Here is a 14,288-nt window from a genome sequence, read left to right on the forward strand (position 1 = left end):
TCTCCTTTAAAAGGCTCTGGGATGAGGCTTAAAAGGCGCACATCTATTTTAGCATTGAACAAACAAAATGCAATTCAGTTTAATCTCCCAGCACCTGATTTTTGTTACTGTTGTTGTTTTAAAGTTTTGATGGTTTGTTTTGCATTTCAATCCTTGTTGATTTTGCGTTCATTGCCTCTGCTGCTAAAATTTATTGCCAGCATGAACGAACTGAGATTTGAAAATGAAAAAAAAAAATCCCTAATGAGCAGAGTTTTTTTTCCTTAATTTAAGAATAACAGAAATCCAATTTATATCCAGGTGTTTACCTAAGATGTAGAATGTTTTAATTCGTGTTAATGAATTTTTTGGGTGGGAAAATCTGAATCTTAAAAGTATACAATATTCTATTAAAGAAATGCTTCTCCGGAATAAAATATAGAAAGGTGACTTCAGTGTCTCCACAAGGTTTGGTCCTAGGAAGAGCTGCTATACTATGGTTATATTGACTTCAGCAGTCATATATGTGAGGATAATTCTTGTATTTGCTGGATGATCAGATTTTTCTTCCCGAGTTTCTAAACTGGACTCTCTCCTCAGTACCTTACTGTAGCTTGGCTTGTATTTGCCAGACCATCTAATGGCATCTTGTGGGTGCAGCTCCGTGAATCCAATGTTATGAGGACATCAGGAGCTGCTGAAAATTGGGGTGTGGAGACCAAACTGACCATGGATCTGATCATACTTCATCATCCAGAGATAATCTCCAACTCACGTTCCCTGGGAAGCCCCCTGATACAGGTGTGGGTGGAAACTTATTTTTCCATCATGGTTAAAAGATCAGAGAATGATGTGGACAAGCAAAAGAGAGATTGCTATAGAATGTTTGATGCATTCATGCAGGTGGTAGCATAGTGTGTTTTAAAAATCACATCACCTGTAGTTTTCTTTTATTTCCAACTCATGTAAGAAACTTTGCAGAAGCTTTAAGTAGCTCTTCTCAAATTCAGTCCATTTTTCTACATAGCTTTCTTGCCTGGAATCTTTTCTCTGACTCTAGCTGAACCTATTGAGTGAGTACTGTTATTCTGCCAATGGTAGTGTGAGTTATTTCTTAAATAAGTGGCAAGTATTGAGCAGAATGGGCCAGGGGAAATATGTTGTCTGTACCAAGTATGATTTTTAAATATATTCATGAAAATACCTTCTTTGAGGTGAGGAGATGATAAATTTGAACTTGCAGCTTATATATTTGCCTCACTGAGCCACTGTCTTTCTCCTAGTAAAATAAATAGAATTAAAGTAGGCAGAAATATTTCGGTTATAAATTGGATGGTAGTTCAGTGTGCACTTTTTCGGCAGATGATAATCAAAGCTATCCTTACTCAAACTATCTGATTCATATAAATAGCATTTTTCTGACTTTTCCAGTAGATGTTGCTGGAGAGCAAAGAAAAGATATTTTTTTTTAATAGGAAAAAAAAAAAGAAATGAAGTAGACTTATAAAAAGCCAAGGAAAACAAGCCTTCTCCCCAAACTCTGCTGATAGCATTTTATATAATTTTCTAACTAATGAATTACATTGAATCATTACCTTTTATGAGGTTCTATAGAAAGCTACTAAAACTTGAGTTAGAATTTTAAATTATGAGATTGTTCTCTTTAGTCCCTATATATAATGTCTGTTTGCTGTTTTCTGTTTTCAAAAAATCAAGTTAACTGCACATTACTATTCAGAACATTTCATCCCCGAATGCTAAAACCCTTTAACATGCAAATATGATGTCAGAGGAAGAACTGAAATAGAATACCCTGAGAAGAGTAATGATCAAACGCATTATAAAAATATGCACCAGTTGCCAACATGTAATGAAATATTAAGAAATTAAAAGCATGCAACCTCTAAAGTAATAGAATTTCATTGCTCTGAGACTGTTTTCCCACTGAATATTAAGTGCTCAATAGATCTACCCGTAAAACAATCGAAGACCTACACGGTTTGTCACTGAAGTTCTTTCATTATATGAGTTTGAAAAATTAGCCCAATAGGATTTTCCTCAGAATAGGAAATGTAATTAACATTGGCTATTAAGTGCCAGATTTCCAAAGCAAAAGCTACAAGGCTTGATGAAGAAAATAGGAATGCAGAGAGAAGCAGAAGAGCTAGAAGCTAGAAGACGCACCCTGGATCTACTCTGCTAGTAATCACTCTGATAAAATGACAAAGACGTCCCAGAGGAGCCCAGGATTCTAGTACCCAGACACCAACTGATGCAATTTCAGGCAACCCTGACCTCTATCCATGGAAATATTTATTTTTGGAAATGATCAATTAACTGATTTCTATTGTGAAAAAGAAGTGTGTGTGTGTGTATATATATGTATGTATGTATGCACATACATTTCCAATTCTAAGGGGGGCTTGGATATTGCAAATGCCCTTATAGAAAGGGTGAGGGGACAAACTATATTATAGTACTTTTGGTTCTTCTTACCTTAAACAGCCTGAGCTCTTCGCTGGCAGTTTTTTCTTTTGCATGGAAGTACTTCTTTGTCACTTTTCATTCCTGAGGTGTGAAATGCTCCTTAGGATGTTTTGATCTAACACCCATTCATTTCTCTTTTTCTGGGAGGAAAAAGCATATATTTAGAAGGCATGAGTGTCAGCTACTTCTATTTTGTAATTAGCACTGTAAGTCCACTGGGGTAAGGATGTTCTAGATATTTTTGCTTTGCTTCACATAGATTTTGGGCTTGACCCATAGTATTGTTGTTATTGTTCCTTCTGCTTTTAAATAAGGAAAGCGTTACAGTTTGGTGGGCGATTTCAATTTCTTTTTCTGGTTTGGAAGCTATCGGCTTTTGTTTTTTTTCTAAATAATAGCTATCAAGCACTGGCTATGTGCAAAGCACCATAAGCTAACAAGTGCCAAATTGTACTTTCACCAAAATAAAAGTCTGTCTCCTCATTGCGATTATTACCTCTTGAAGACAAAAGATGCGAGCAGTATCTGCAGAATACGCCTAGCGGCTTAGATGTGCTGGGTCCTAACAGGTAGTGGGGATCCCGAGGAAGGCAACATTTGAGTTAGAAATGAAAAGGGAAAACACGAAATGATCCTGATCAGCTGAACCAGAGGGATTATGTGGGAGGTACTGCCCCAAAAAATGACTTGTGCAGGATGATCAGGGGCCTTGATCAGGTTATTCGATAGCCACTGGAGAGACATGATCTGGAAGCATCTGGAGATGTCAGACCTTAGTGTAGGAATGGGAGAGATGAAATAGTCCATCCATACTATACCTCCCAGCCCCGAGATTCTGAAACACTGTCATAGAGGGCATCTCTTCTCCCCTTAAATTGCTGCCTTAATGAGCTATTGATACTAGTAGGACATTACTTTACCTTTTAGGGATGCTGTTGAAAAAACAGTGAGAATCCCTAATCTAGAGGCCAGAAGCCAGTCATTAATTTATTGCATTAGCCTAAACATAGGTGGTAAGGATGAGAAACCTTGTCGAGGGAAGGGAGAGTGGTTGTGGGAAACACCTCCCTATTATAATTATTGCAAATTCTTGTATGTACTGTAGATGTCATGGCCTCATTAGGCAGGGATTTTGTGTATATATGTTTGTTTTCATGTTTTTGTAAGAAAATCCTTCACCATTTGTTGGAGATGAGCCCTGTAGTTTAGAAGGCTTGGTGTTTTCTCCATACTGTTTGGGTGTAATCAATTAATGTTGTGTTCCTCTCTGGTTTCCTGGCATTAACTGGGATGGATTTTTATGATCTTTCAGGGTTTTCATTTCCCTGAAAAGGTATGTACTTTATTGGAATTAATTGTCTCTCTGAATTGTCTGTGTTTTCAGTTGCTTTCTATAAACCTTGACTAACTTACCTTGAACTCTCAGATGCCTACTGTATTTGACTGATAAGCTCAGTTTGGAGACTATTCTAACTATATAATGGAATTTTATATGTAAACATGTAAGATGTTTTTGTGCATTCAATCAAGCTTCACAATGAGAAGGGACAAAAATAATTATTAGCTCAATTAAGTGGCATGCCACCCTTTTTCTTAGAAATACTTATTTTACCAGCCTATTCAGGCAGATAGGGTTACGAATATCACCTCGGAACCAAACCATAGATGAGTGTCTGCCTTGTCCTCCAGTTGCTTTAATGTAATTTGTTCCATTTACTTTTCAAAGCTTTTCATCTTCCCACCATTTTAATGCCATCAGAGATGGGGGGCTGCCCATGACATTCACACTTGACATTATCAAACACAAAAGGCATCACTCATACACTTGACTGCATTACAATGCAAGGGGAAAAATAGATCCCAAAAGCTTAGAAAGTATTGTTTAGTACCTTGAATGTAGGTGGGTATTTTGTTCTGTTTCCACTGCCTGCCTCATTTGACTGTTTTGCTTCTGTCTGTTTGCAGAGGGTTCTGAAAACCCTAGAAACATCAGCACTCACAAATCTACACCATAACATTCAAGCAGCTTTTCATTCATTGTAGGTATTTTTATTAATACAATGAAACTTCACCACTATGTTATTATTATCTGTTATTTGCTAGGGACCAACCACATTTCTGATGCAGTACCAAAGTTGAACCTTGCCCTGGAGCTGTCGTTTTGCTGTTGACTTCGGTTCTTCTCCATTCTGACTGTCAGACAGCTGTGTCTGAACCTTGCCCTGACTCACTCATCCTTGGTCATTGCAGTTCTTGCATTATTACTGGGCAAGCCAGAGATCTATTAAAATCCATAGCAAATATGTGCTTACCCATGAAATCCTGTGAGTGCATGTGAGTGAGGGTGGGGAGGTATTCATGAAGTTTTGATAAAGTTAAAATAAGTTTATCTGTACCTCCCTTTGCTTACTCTTCTGAACCTTCTACTCCAAAACCATTTACCCTCCATAAGTAAGACAACATTTGTGAGCTGAACAAACAGTGTTATCAGATTGTGGTGAATTGCTTCAGTAATATTACATCATGCATCGAGAGCGTGTGTGCTGTAAAGCTCTGTAAAACAGTCAGCGACATGGTATCCTACAGGTTTAATATACTTCTGCAGCCTTGTACTGGGGAAGGATTTCTGTAATTGGAGACAATCTAGCAAGGAGAACTTATTTAAGCCATTGGAAGCCAAAATACAAGTTTTTGAGAAATGTGACTTTATAGGTTTGAAACTGAATGGACTGCAAGTTTCTCTTAACTGGGAAAAATTATAATTGCCTGTACAGTACCGTCCTGATTATCCAGGGTTTGAATTTCCGGCATGAGGATTATCCAGATTTCCTTTCCAACTCCCTGTCTTTCCTCTAACTACTTGACATGAATCATTTCTCTAATCGTTGACACCACCTCTAGTACTATGGAAGAGCACATTTGAGCGGTGAAATCCAAACCAGTGAATTAGCCTTCAGAAGAGCCAATTATGTAAAAAGTCAGGGAGGCTAGGTTTTTTAAACTCTTCTCTAAACTTGACTGACTCAATTTCATTTGAGGAGCTCATCTTTCTATCTACAAAAGTTGGCTTATTGTGGCTGCTCATATGCCAATATCATACCGCCTTGTTGAAGATGCAAAAAAGTCAATCAGCCAGTCTGAGCGATGTCAAGTAACTGGTTTCATTGTTCTGGCTTCTGTCTTCCCCCTGCTCACCCACACCTCATTCCCACTTTTGGGATCAGGTGGTTGGGTATTGGGAATAGCTGAAATTTTCTGAGATCATTTGGAGCCAGCAAGTGTACCTTCTGCAGTTGGTCAGAGTTCTGATTAGCACGTTCCTGTAGCATTTGGAACAAAAATATAGTATCGTTGCCCAAATCTCAGTTATTCTCCCATACCAGTCCTGCATTTCTGTCATTTGCTGCCTACTGGTCCATCCTTGATAAATTATTTTATTTAAGATTTGACCCCCTGCAGTGTTTATACTTTCCCAGAGGACTTTAGAGATTTGAAAGCTTCTTGGACACCAGAACAGGCTAAAATGGTGAAAGAAAGCGCAGGTGGCCTTTCCAGAGAGGTCGCAATCACAGGAGAAGCTCGGACCTTGCCATCGACATTCCAAGTTTGCAGAGCGGAACACCGGATTCTGTCTCCTAGATATCACTACAGGGGCAGATTTGATGTCCTCCCCGATTCTTATACATCGTTTGTGGCTTGGACAGCTTCAAAATTGTGTAGCCATATCTGCTACTTGGTAACAATGCCTCATCAGAGAAGATACTCTGTTCTTAACCCCTTCCTATTTGACAGACATGCTCGTCCAAAAATAATTGATTGCCCTTTGAGGTCTGTAAACAAAATTCACATGATGTTTCTATTTCTAAATAGGTTTTGAAATGGTCAGGTGTAGTCGATGATGTGTTTTAATGACAATTAGTTTTCAACCATATTTTAAACGAGAATTTGAATAGTAACAGAGTACACAAAACTGAAAGCAGAAAACCTTGGCAACTGTTACAAAAATCACAGACAAATCTATTCACAAGGTCTGTATTTGCAGAAGGAGATGCCTCTTATCATTTTTATATGTGTGTATAATGTATATACACACACACATATATAGGGAGAATGTATGTGTGTGTGTGTATTGAGAGGGAGAGAGAGGGAGGGAATAGGTGTATTCCTGGTAAGATATTGTACTGTGTTTTTCCCCCCTAGCTGACATTATTAATTTCCCATGATGTGACAGGCAGTGTGCTAGGTGCCAGGAATGCAAAGATGAACAAGACAGAACTCTTAAGGAGTTCAAGTCTAGTCCTAAATTGGAGATAATTTTAATTTTGAATGTTTTACTCATGGATATATTTAACAATTGGAGACACTGAGAAAAACAATCAAGGGCTACAAAGTCGTTTATGCCCTCCCTTACATACCTCGAAACTTTATATACTTTGCCTGGTCAGGTGGAGAGTGAGAAAAGAAATGCAGACAAGTTTGATATGGGGACAGAAGATCCTCGCATACAGTAGTCAGATCCCCTAGACCCAACTGAAAATAAATTGGCCTTATGGAATACACTCCTGGTTTATGGAAAGCCAGGCCAGTGTCTGAATTCTCTATTACCACTTACTGCTGAAGCAAGTCACAAACCAAATATAGGTTCAGTTTGTCTGATACTCAGTTTTCTATGAGTTCTATACATCACTTATCCAAGCTGAGAACACAAGGCAAAAGACTGCCAACATGTTTAGAATTAAACATGCAGGCATAATGCCATGTTTGAAAATGTATGTGAACAATGGTGCATATTTTTCTAGAATTAAATGGACTTATTTGAATAAGATTCTTTTATTTTTAATTTATATGGCATTTATGAGGTATATGTTTTATGTGTTTATAATTGCATATTGTATGTAACTTATACACATATACATATAGTCTCTAGAGGTCAGTAGAATATAAGAAATGGGCAAACGTTCAAGTCTCGATGAGACCCAGAGATTCTGGAGACCATTTTTCAAGTAGTAAAATGATGATAGTCGACTAATGACATTAGGAACTGAAATCATTAATCAGCATTAACAAAAAAGTCATGTCACTCTTGTTCCTGAAATGAATCTAATCTATTTGTTTTAAGCAAATTTCAGATAAATGAACATTTACATGGCAAGAACCTTGACAGAAACCCAAGCTGTAATTACTTTATTATGGTTTTATTATAACAGACTGTGATTTTCCAGAACTGTTTTGAAGATTTTTTTTTTATCTTACCAGAAGAAAAAGGTAAATTGTTTTTTAAACACTTCACTGTTACATCCAAAATACTGTTTCCATTTCAGCTGCCAGTCCTGTCCTCTCAACTCTTTAGACATGAATAAGTCGATGATTTATATGATGCAATTTTATTTGTTCTTGTTGAACTAAATATCCCTGATGTTGGGAAATGTGTTAGAAAATTGTGATTTATTTTATATCTCAAGCTAAAATTGTTGACAGTCTGCAAATTGCTGTACAATTGAGCATGTTTATCAAGTTTTTCTCTGGAAAAGTCATGCACAGAAAGTACAGAAAATGATGGTATTGAGCTATGAACTATTTGACAATGGAATTGTCAGTGCCTCATACCACACTATCCCATGTAAGGGAAAACAGTGTAGCAGGGCTTCATATTTCATTCAAATTTGAGAATGAATGGTTATCTTTAAAGTTGAAGTTACATTCCATAGCTTGGAACTTAATAATTCTTGCCTATTAATACCACTGACGTTTGGAACTAATCTATCAATAAACTAATCCCATATTTGTTTATGTACACCATTGAGGATTGTATTCTTAGCTCAGTTTTCTTCCATGATAAATCCTAAACTAGGGGTTGCAAACAGGAATGACTAGGAAGGAGTAAATAAGGCAATTGGAGCTGACGGAGGCCTATGGAGCAGTGAAGAAAGCATTGCAATTAAACACTCACATGCACATTAAGCATTTTCAGGAAGTGACCATATGTATTTAAAAGAACTTTAGCCTTTTCTTCAGTCATCATCAGGAAATCCCCAGTAGATAGTCAATAAGTATTGATGGAACTCTTCCAATGGGGAATCTACTTTCTTTGCTGACAGTTATTAAATGAGAGAGAGAAAATGTTCCCTGTCCTCAAGGTGTTTACAATGTAATTGATGCCTCCCGCAAATAATCTCCCCCACCTCCTATGCCCTTACACCTGCAACCCCTACAGTCTCCTTTCCATCCCTACAAAAGTCCTTTCAGTTTCTTCATCTTTTTAGTACCTGTGCTTTCACAGATGCTCAGCTTTCTTGTCTTCTTCCAAACACTCGAGCTTACCCCTGGTTAGCTCCTAGTCATCTTTTAGGTCTCTGTTTATATCGCCCTTCTTCCCTGAGTCTGAATGTGTAACAATGTATTTGCTTTATTATAGCTCTATTCCCATTTTATGTTTGTGTCCATTCAATTGTTCAATTGAACTTTTAAGCTCAGCCAAGGCAGAAGCCATGTGTGTCTAGCTTGTCCACTGCCGTCTCACTGGTGCCCAGAAAAATACCTGACAGCCAAAGAGGTGTTTACTCAATAACTGTTGAATGAATGTTTATATATACTTAACTATTCACCCTGCATTGATAAATTTAAATGGCGTTATTCAATCTTCAAGAAGCAGGGAAGGATTAATGTTTGTGTTTAGGCTCAAGCCTTACTCAAGGGCAGGTTCAGAGCAGCCCCGAGTGTCACCTTTTTTATGCCTCTCCTTATTCATACTGAAAAAGATCCAGGTGCCTAAGTACAAGAACAGAACTATCCTCTTGAGATGGTGGGGATTGTACACGTTTCAGTTATTGTTTTCTCCTTAGTCCCTGATGCTGTTGCTTATGATGAAAGGTAGACTTGTTCTGGGGTAAGCCTAAAAGCGGTGACTCCCTCTCTCTACGCCAGCGATGGTTTTCTAGTCGTCAACCCTTGGATATCAGTACAGCTGAAGGAGACTGACTGAGATTGCATCCTTGAATATGGATTGAGTTCTTACTATCAGGCCCTTTGTTAGGAACTGGAGATTCAGAATTGATGAAGCAGGATAACTATATATTGATTTATTTTTAATTGGGTCTTGGGAGCAGGTCACTCTGTGTGAGGATATTCTCCTTCCACATCAAATTTGTTTCTTTTCCAACTCTCCTCCTTTAAAGTTTCAAGGTGCTGAGATAAGATCTAACTCTCCTTGGTGGTTTGTAACTCAAAGGTCCTACTGAGTGCTGATCCTCCTTTGAACACACTGTGACTTAAGTTAAATGTAAGGTAAATAGCAATGCATTTACCTTGTATTTATTTAGCACTCTTCTCATTTTATATAACTGCTCATTTAGTTGCCCTTATTCCACATAAGCTTGTAAGCTCAATGAAGGCAGGAACCATGTGTGTCTAGCTTGTCACTGGTCATATGGCAGTAGATACAAGCATTCCCAGGTTCACACTGTATCAATCTGCATAGAAGGGCATATTTAGGTGAGCTTATTGTCAAAGCACCCATTTCACTTCTGTTTTTTGTTATTTTTAAATATTTATTTACTTTATTTTTATTTATCCACCCCCCACCCCAGATGGGTCTCTCTTCTGTCTACTCATTGTTTGCTCACCTTCACCGAACAGAGGAGGCTGTTGCCCAATGGCCCGAGCCATATCCACGCCCCGTGGACTGCGGCATCTGCTTGTTTAGGCATCTGTTTATTGCGGCAGGTGCAGTGTCTGCTCGTCTTCTTTAGGAGGCACCAGGACCCAAGCCTGGGAGCTCCCGTGTGGTAGGCAGGCGCCCAGCTGGTTGAGCGACATCTGCTTCCCTGTTTTGGTTTTTTGATTGACCATTTTAGTAAAGCCACACCCTCAAAATAGAAAATCACTCTCATACTACCCTGCAATTTGGTTAACAATGGGTTTGGAACTAAGAAGTGGCTGGTTTTAATCTTTTATGATTTAAACTGAGCTGTGTTCCAGGTATTACCATCTCTTGATTTGCTAATTTATGATGAGTTTGTTGGGGAGGTATAAGGAATGTCCTAGAAGGAGCATTTAGATATGATTATCTTCTTCCCCTTATTATTGTTAAATTACCTTCTGCCTTCATTATCTACCCTGTGTTTAGTGATGTTCCTTGCTGTTTAAATTAGGGGTTGAACATTTTATAAAGTTGTATAAGATGGGAGTGTCCTATATTTTATATGGTTAAAACAGCATGGGCATGATTTTGTTCAGAAAGAACTAAGGCATACTTTATAAAGTGTAGAGACACTGGCTATTATTGTATAGACCAGTAATATTTGCCATTTCTCGTCAGGGATTTTTTTCTTAATACTGTGTCAGAGAAGTTAAAGAGAAGAGCACATGGAAATTAATAATAAACAAATAATTTTTTTCATCTTTGTTGAAAATTTAAGAATTCAATCAAAATGATTCTAAAAATGCACTCCCTTTCCATATACTACATAAAAATACAAGCAATTCTTAGATTACAATTTGATACAAATGTTAATCAAAATATAAAATGAATATTTTAAGTTATATTATTAAGTATGAAAAGGCTGGCCAGTTTACTGTCCTCCTGGCAATATGCATATTAGATGATTTGGCTTCACAAATGCAATTTCTATCTGTTCTACTTTTTGACATACCATCCTTTCCCTAATCTTTGCTTCCACGAGGATGTTGTCAGGCTCTCTGCCTCTCCATCTCCCTTCTTTCCTCTCTCAAAAGAGTGTCTTATTAAATCCATTCATAGAGCTTACATAGAAACTCATAATACCCAAAATCGTTCATTATATTTATTCTTAGATAAAAAGTTCTTAGGAAAAAAAGACCAATAATTCTTTTCTAAAAATGGGGTGTACTTGCCGTGAGAAAGTAGATTCAGTTTGTAAAGGATTATAACCACCTCAAAATAAATACAGAATTTGTCATTTTCAAAGCATTTCGAAATGATTGTCAATATCAGAATAAAAAAATTAATTATGATGATTTCACTTTGCAAAAGTATATACAGTTTAAAGGAACTAGACCTTTGCCTTTTAGCAGGTTTACTTGGGAATATTGCAAGTGGATTAGTTATTGTTAAGTTGAGCTCTGAGGGGCTCTGAGGAGGGGTACAACATCTTCAGTCTGAGCTTATTACAGTGTAAAATATGGATTGTCTTTACCCTAATGGCCCCTGAATCCTGTTGCCATCCCATTAGAGAGTGTGGGATTTTAGTAATTCTGTTGTTGTGTCCAGCGGGCAGTGAATATAATGGGGAAGGGCAGGGGTTAATGCAATTCATCTCTTGTAATACTTGTAACTCTGAGTCCCTTTCCACTCACTGTGGTTTCATTAGGGTTTTTCCCCCTTCTCTCTGTATCCTTAAAGCCCAATATATTTCTTTTGTTCTTTCTGAGGAGTTTGGGAAAGTAATTTGGGGATTCTTAAGGTTTAAATAGAGCTTTAGATATTAGCTTTTCATAAACTGAAGATAAGTAAATAAGGTGTTGCAGAAGCTTGTTGTGAAACAAGCTGTAGCTCAGAAAGATTTTCTGTGACTGTCATTGTTCCAAGAATAGTAATGAAATAGCTCTTCAATCAAGATCATTTATAAAGCCTTTTGGAAGGAGAAGCATGAGACAAGTGGTTCAGATCAATGCCCTCTAGTGTTCTGGGTAGAATGTTTCCATGTGTTCATGGAGACAGCTGTGTCCTGGGTGCTAGTAGTGCCAAGAGAGGAGCTGGGAAGTGTTTCAAGGTGATACAAATCAGATGCCTTTAAATAGAAGTTTATAAGCAAAAGTTAATTTCCTACATATCAGATGTTCTTGGTGGATGATTTTTTATCTGTGGTTTTATTCATAAAACTTGTTTTTAGCTAATACGGCTTTTTATTTTTTTCTGGAATAAATATGAACATCAGATTACTTCTCAGTATGTCAAAACAAATTAGTTTCCAACAGTGATGCAGTGAAAGGTGTAACTATTTCCCCTTTTTATATGTCAGAAAGCATTACTAGGACTGGGAAAGCCCCCCTTTCACCCCTCACCCCTTGAGCCTAGTGGGTTAATGCCCAAGCGTGGTCACCTAGAGCTCCAGCACCCCCCTCTGCTGCCATTAATGAGAATCACATGCTGAGATGCAAAGAGGCAAATAAGCCCAGAATAAGGCAGGGAAAGGCAGGAGGTGATCAGACCATTTCAATCTGCTGAAAGTGAGTGATATTCCCAGGGCTTATTGTTCGCCTTCTCAGAGAATTAAGTTTCCGTATGTTTCACCATAAATGAAATGAGTGTGTAAACTAATTGCAATATGAAAATGTCTTTTGGATAACATAGTAGAAAACTGATGTTCGAAGGGAGGGAGACTCTTCTTGTCCTGTTATAAATATTGATTGCCCACCTGATTGAAGCTAACCGAATAAGTCTGATAATGGGTGGTGCTTAGAAATGGTGGCTAGGTATAGAATAGTTTGTGTTTTTATGGAATAGTCATGCATTGATTTTTCTGAATTTGGACTATCATGTATCATATTTCTCGACAGACTGTGATGGTATTACTCCTTTCCATCCATTGGGTGTGTTGAGTGAAATATGCTTTGGAAGGAAATTGTGTAGCTATAGATGCAATTAGTTTTCATTTGAATAACTTGATAGGAATAAGTCTCATTAAAGGATATTATTTCCTTTTTGATCCTTCATTATGAACTATCTTTTCAATCTATTTTTGTTTCCTCAACCACTTAGGAAGCTCAGACAAAAACAAAACAATATAAAATAAAATAAAATCTACTATAGGTACATACTGGTAATATTTATCTTTTAAAAAACCAGCCCATATACACGAGACCATTTGCACAGAAATACTGAACCCATGGACCAGACATGTAGAGTCATGTAGAATTTTCTGTTTTGCAGAGGATAATATGGGGATCATGGTTACTCAGTGAATGGAGTGTGGGCCTCTGTTTCTCATTTGTAATTGGGTTCCATTCAGTTCCTCTTGTTTCTTTGTTCGTCTAGATTTCCTTCTGATCTACTGAGGAATATAAACATCCGTGAACACTGTGTTCCTCTCCATGAGACAATGATGTGTCACCTTTACTATCTTCACAAGCCTCACACCTGTCATTTCTAATCTCTGTGCAGGGCTCCTTTAATGCTCAATTGATATTCAACACCTGTTGAATATCAGTGAACCGATAATAAAACTTGACTCTTCTTAACACTAGGTAGCTTTTTTCAAAATAGTAACCGAATTCAAAAGTACTGTGAATTATACTGTAGAATGTGCAGAATGCTGAATATCACATTTAAAGCCGTATTCCATCCCAGGCTTTCTTGGAAACACACTCTGCAATAACTTTATGATGGTAACAGAAATTAACACGGTTTATTTAAATATATATTCTCTACCTGTAAAAATAGAGAGCTTGCAGAAAATTCAGAAAAATTTAAAGAGAATAAAAATCACCCATAATCCCATCGCAGTATTTTTTCCTGTCCCAATAAGGTAAATGAACATTTTAAAAATCAGGGTTTTGTGTCTTACATTCATTGTTTTATTGTGGGAATTCTCCCATGCACTAAATAGTAGTTAAAAACATTATGTTACTATTTAACCAAAAGGATATGCCTTACATGTATCTTGCTGAATCATGACTTTTAAAAAATATTTTTCATTATGTTTCTAATTATAAAAATATAAGTATATGATAATAATGATATTTTAATTTATCTTAGTTATTTCTGTTGAGGTTATATAATTGAGATATTCATTTTCCACTGAATTTCTGCTTGTTTTCATCTTTCTGAAAGTGTTGTATTTTTT

At 37.2% G+C, this 14,288-nt stretch overlaps 1 protein-coding gene across 2 annotated transcripts in view; it reads left to right on the forward strand.

The window, feature by feature from the left end:
- The window catches only part of TENM2 (teneurin transmembrane protein 2), a 1,208,790-nt gene that overhangs the window by 543,262 nt on the left and 651,240 nt on the right, over positions 1–14,288 (forward strand). The window lies entirely within an intron of this gene.

The sequence above is a fragment of the Dasypus novemcinctus genome, chromosome 2, assembly GCF_030445035.2.
Source record: "Dasypus novemcinctus isolate mDasNov1 chromosome 2, mDasNov1.1.hap2, whole genome shotgun sequence".
NCBI classification, from domain to species: Eukaryota; Metazoa; Chordata; class Mammalia; order Cingulata; family Dasypodidae; genus Dasypus; species Dasypus novemcinctus.